We start from the raw sequence: 6000 nt of genomic DNA, 5'->3' as shown, positions 1-6000 counted from the left end.
ACAAGAAAATAAGATCATATCATCCTTTAACCTCTTGGGCTGGAAATGATTTTTTTGGGGCACTAAACCACCAAATCTCTCACAGGGTCACAATGACAGAGATAAAACTTAGGGTTAGTAGTAGAAATAGCAAATGGCTGTGACAGAAGATGCAGGATAGTGGGCAGACGAGAGCCCGAGAAGATGCTGGGAGCCCCGTGAAGGCAGAGCTGAGCTAAAGTCAGTGATGCAGAACTAGCAGTAAGGACCCAGGAAATCTGGGGGAAGTGCCAAGGAAAAGTTGTAGGGTAGTACAATTAATTCTGCTGGCCTACATCTTCCTTCCCTCAGCAGATTATCTCAAACTTCTCTAATAGTAAGGACCTGCTAGGATATTTGTTAAACACGTTAATTCCCAAACAACATCTCAGACCCTCTGAATCCCAGTCTCCAAGGGAGATACCTGGGAAGCTCTATGTTCAAAAGCACCCATTTATGGTTTTTAATGCACAATTTGTCCACTTATGTCTAAGCAGCTGTAACTGATACCCAAGACAAGGAGACCAAGTTGAACTGAGTGTCCAGTAAATACTCCTCTATCTCTGAGTCACTCTGGCCTGACCTTGACACAAAAGTAGTCCACCTTTTGAGTTCTTTCCTCTACCTTCCGCAGAAGCAGGAATCTTTTGTCATCAATTTATGCTCAAACCTTGATTCTAAATTCTTTCCTCATTTTGAAATCCTCTGGGGTTTCAAACATGTAGCAAGTCACTATGCAATGTAGCTATGTAAGCTGATTCCAATATAAGGATTGCTTCCTAAGGAAGAAGATCAAAATTATATAATAACATCAAGGCTTAAATTGGGGCAAAATTTCATAGGATCTCAAATTTGTATCCCCACGTCTGTCTTTCTTCTCACCCCAATTAAGTATAAGAATGAGAATTGAGAAATTTACTTTCAAGGTTTGATATAAGCATAGTGAATGAAGATTCCATTGCTACATACTTTCAGGCAAACTAAGACTACGGAGAGTGGATCTTGGGGACAAATGAACACTTGCACCAACTGTAGCTTCTGTTTCCTTCATGTATTTGAGTGCATGCTCCCTGGTCAAAATGAAATGAGACCAGAGGAAAATCAGAAGAAGAGAAGAAATGCAATTGCTATTCATCTTACCGAATTGGCAGCAAGCTCCAAAAAATGTGAACCTTCAGTGAAAATAGTAATAATAGGTCTGACCTTCTTGAGAACAGCTCCTCTAGGTGGGCTCTTTTACAGGGTGCCTATTATACTCACGTGATTATATATGTACATATATGTATGTACATATGTACGTACATATGTACGCTAAGAAGGCAAAGCTATGTACCAAAATAAATGAATACAACTCAGAAAGAAGTAGAAAGTTTCACTTTTTTGGGAGTCAAACTATAATTTATGAGCAAGCCTACTGAGAAGTAATAGTTCACTTAGGGATATGTATGAAACTTTACTAAGCTTTTAAGGCAAAACAAAAAACAGTTATAAGTTCACGATTAACTAATTCTGTAACATAATTAATTCATAAAGGTTTTAACTGAGCAGTGCTCAGTGGGACTTTGAGATGTCTATTTGCCTCTACCACAAAGCAACTGCAATTTCCCATCTATTTTCTTACCAACCTCATTTTCCTTACAATGCCAAAATACATATGATAGCCTACTATAGACCTAAAAATTCTCCCCATGGTCTGCAAGCCAGGATAATCAACCTGCAACAGGAACTTAGTGCTGGTGTGCCCTAGGATGAGCTCTTAGCTTCTCTCTGCTTCAACGTTCTCATTTCTTAAAAGGGACAATGAGACTATGGCTCACATACAATTATTGGGAGAAAGAGAAAACTCATGCAAAATGAATAGTTCAATGCCTGGCACATAAATGGAACTTACTACCATACAGCATAATATGGAATATTATATAGGACACAGTATACTAATTATGACATTGTATTTCACGTACTAAAGGTAATTATAATTATTTTTATTTTGTCATCTACTTCTTAAAGTTTTAATTTTTTTAAAGAAACCCATCCTCTAAGTGTTGGGGAAAACTGGCTTGACCTCATATTTCTTCAGATTGGTCCCTAGTCGTACTGGTTGACTTTATTTCAGCCAGGCTGCTGAGCCTTGTTACTGGGTTGATTTAACTCATTTTTCAAAGTGGTAATATAAAGGGGCAGTCGATTTGCTTTCAAACAAGAAAAGGAGGACTATTTTTTCTACTATGTATCTTTCATTCTTTCCACTTCTATTCCATTGGTGTTCCCTTTACACCAGACTACTCATGTGATTGAAGGCACTGAAAGTTGAAAGAGAACAAGAACCCTACGTGGACAAATCTGGGATTCCCCACTCATCCCAGACCCAGAAAATCTCAGAGGAATTAGGAGAACTGATGATCACAGTATGTGTTTCTAACATTATCCTCTTTTCTACTCTACTGGCAGAAAATAAACTTTTATTTTGAACTTGATGAAAGAGGATGACTTATATAATCCTTTGACACCCTTTAAGCCAACAAACCTGCATAATCCTGCACAATATGACTACCAGGCAGACATATCCTGCAGGTGGTCCCCAGAAGGCTTCTAATCTTGTTTGGTTTCAAAACCGGTTTTACGTCTTTATATAAGATTTGAAGTTTGAAGCATAGTAGAGATAATTTCCCCTAGACATGATACCATAATCATACATTCCTGATTCTAGAATTTTCCTGAATGAGTTAAGACAAATCTTTATAATGATCCCTTTTATGTTGAGTATGCCCTGGGTGTCCTGTCCTCTTCAGAAAGTAAAGATTTCAGCTGTTAGAATTGTTCCCAGAAGGATCTTAAGTAAGAAGACTGCCACAAACCTGTTGAGTAACACTCCTCTTCACCTGATAGAATCAAAAACCTAGTGTGTCAACTATAGCCCCATTACAAATAAGAAGCTCTCTGTGCACACCCACAAAAGACCAAAGTTTCTTGCATATCTAATAGATAAAATGATTATTCTGCTTTTTTGCCTATAAGGAAGAAGTTAATTTTATAATGGAAAAAATTAACAAAAATGTTATTTATTTAAGTAACAATAAATAATAGAGATGGAGCTATAGAGAGGTATTTCATTCTGTCCCGTTACACAGCTTTCCAGAAAAAAAAAAAAAAGTACTTTTGGCTTGGCTCCCTGATGAAAGGGATTTTGTCCATTTAGTTTATTAACTAGACAAAATATAGTGTGTGCTCTCTCTCTCTTTGTATATATATTTAATAAATCAGTAATGAATAGCTAATAAATGTATCAGTCTGCAGAGTGCAAGCAGTCCTTTTCTGAGATGTTCAAATGTTGCCCGTACCACCTCAGTCAACACAATAGCAAAGGTTATAAAGACTGAACGTTAAAGCATTTTAGATAGGCTCAGTTATATAAAACCAATCAGGTAAAACTGACATCCATTTAATAATACAATTCCTTTCTTAAACTGAAGCATCAAAACAGTCATGAAACAGATTAAATTTTATTTGCTCTAGAGGCATGGTTTATCACAGTTCTCCCCCTGAAACATCTTTTTTTTTTGGCTATACCACGCAGCATGTGGGATCTCAGTTCCCCAACCAGGGATCGAACCCACGCCCCCTGCATTGGAAGCGTGGAGTCTTAACCACTGGACGGCCAGGGAAATCCAGCTCCCTGAAACATCTTAATCAAACTGTGGCTTTGACCAGACCTCCTCTGAACTTATTTTTATCCAGGATTCTTGTCCCAAATGTGAGATCCAGCCTACAGACATGGATGGCAAACTAAAGAATAAACCACTCAGCTCCTATGAGGGCTTCTCCTCTGAACACCACACTGGTAAGTTGCTCTGGAAGACACCATCACCATAACCTACTGTGCCCAGCACTGTACAGTCCTTGGAAAGAATGCTAGCGAATGGCTGGGCATAAGCCCTTTCACCGTTCAGCTGAAGAGTCAAAATTCAGCCATCGCATGCCAGCCTTGGCCAACAGATTTACCATAGAAGGAAAAAAAGACATTATAGATGGAATAAGCAGGATAGCTTTTTGGAAGAGTTAGCCCTTTGTGTTTTTTCAATTTAAGATGACATTATCCAGATAAATATGTCATGAATTACTAATGCTGAATTTATGCCCTGCCACTGTTTGTTTGCTGTTGTTGTTGCTTTAATCTAGAGCATCAGTTTTCATCCTGAATAAGAAAAAAGTGAAATTTTCAACTGATTCACAGAAAACTGCATAACTTGCAGTCTGTTAATCTATGTGGTGAACTGACATGAATGACAAAGGTGTGAGAATATCACTGAATGAACATTAATTGTCAGATATGTTTCGAGGAAAAATGCTGAGAACCATTGTTTTGGAGATGGATGGATGAGAGAGTACAAGGTAATGATTATGAAATGTCTGTATACAGACTATTTGGATTCATATCTTAGCTCTGCCACTTACTGCCTCTGTGACCAGGAAGCCCCGCGTGAACCTCAGTTTTCTCATCTATAAAATGGAGATGATGATAATGATGATGATGGTGATGGTATATCTACCCCATAGAGTTTTGGTGAGAACTGAGTGATGAAACATGCTATACAGCACTTAAAATAACATGTGGTACCTTGTAAGCACTCAAAAAATGTTAGCTTTTCTTGTGATAGACAAAAAGAAAGCCAAATTCTACATTAAATCATATTGCTTATTTCTTGTATTTCTACAAAGCTTTAGAGTTTACAAAGATTGTTCACATATTTTAAATTGTTTGATCATCAGTACAGGCACATGACCCAGATATAAGATGTAGTAACAATTTTACACAAGAGCAACCAACTGGGAGGTAATATACCCTGTATTAAATCAAACTAACTTAATGGAAAAACAAATGCCAGAGACCTGGACTAAAAACCTGGCTTTGCCAATTAATTAACTCAGAGATTTTGGAAAAGTCACTTCACCTCTCTAACTTCAGTTTCCTTATCTATAAAATGATGATAAAATGATGACATATTTATAACATTGTTATAAGGTTTGTCCTGTTACTCAATAAAGATTTACGGTGTGCCTCTTATGCACCAGGCACTGTGCTAAGAACTTGATACAAGGAGGTAAAGCACTACAAATGCCAGGCATTGCAAGCAGTCAATACATTTTAATCATGTTCATTGTCTTTATCATTAGTTGCTGTCCCTCAGATATCACAGGAAGAGGCTAGCAGAACCAGATCTTGAATTCAGAGCTTGTTTTTTGTTATAATAACTTAGTGAAGTGTTCTAAAGCTCTCCTAATGGGTAAATGGTCAGTAGAGTTTCAGGGAGGCAAGAATTCTTTTTGGACAGAGGGTTTGGCGGGTGAAGGATGTGGATGAGGATAGACTTTAAACATGAGTTCATTTTGTTTTCATTTTGTTCTGTTTTTATTCTAAATCAATAAAATGCGCCTATTTGAAGGGAACTGTTTGATGCATTTTCACAAGTGTATACACCCACATTAACACCACCTCTATCAAAATATAGAACATTTTTATCACCTAAAAATGTTCCCTCATATCTGTTTGCAGTCAGTAGGCCCACCACTGTCCCCAGGCAACTATCAATTTACTTTATTTCACTTTAGATTAGTTTTGCCTGGTCAATAATTTCATCAAGTAGAATCACACTGCATGTAGTCCTCTTGTGTCTGGATTCCTTCACTAAGCACATTTGTGAGATTCATCCATATTATAGCACGTGTCATATTTTTTCCTTTGTATTGTTGAATAGTACTCCACTGTATGGATATGCCTCAGTTTGCTTTTCTATTCATCTGTTGATAAACATTTGGATGATTTTCGTTTGGGGCAATTATGACTAGAGCTGCTATGAGCAATCATGTGCACATGTGTTTTCATTTCTCTCGGGTAAATATGTATGAATGGGATTACTGAATCATAGAAGTGTGTTTTTTAATTTAAAGAAAGTTCAAAAATGTCTTCCAAAGTGGCACTCCCAC

Source organism: Kogia breviceps, chromosome 3 (assembly GCF_026419965.1).
Source record: "Kogia breviceps isolate mKogBre1 chromosome 3, mKogBre1 haplotype 1, whole genome shotgun sequence".
NCBI classification, from domain to species: Eukaryota; Metazoa; Chordata; class Mammalia; order Artiodactyla; family Physeteridae; genus Kogia; species Kogia breviceps.
This window is presented reverse-complemented; position numbering follows the sequence as displayed.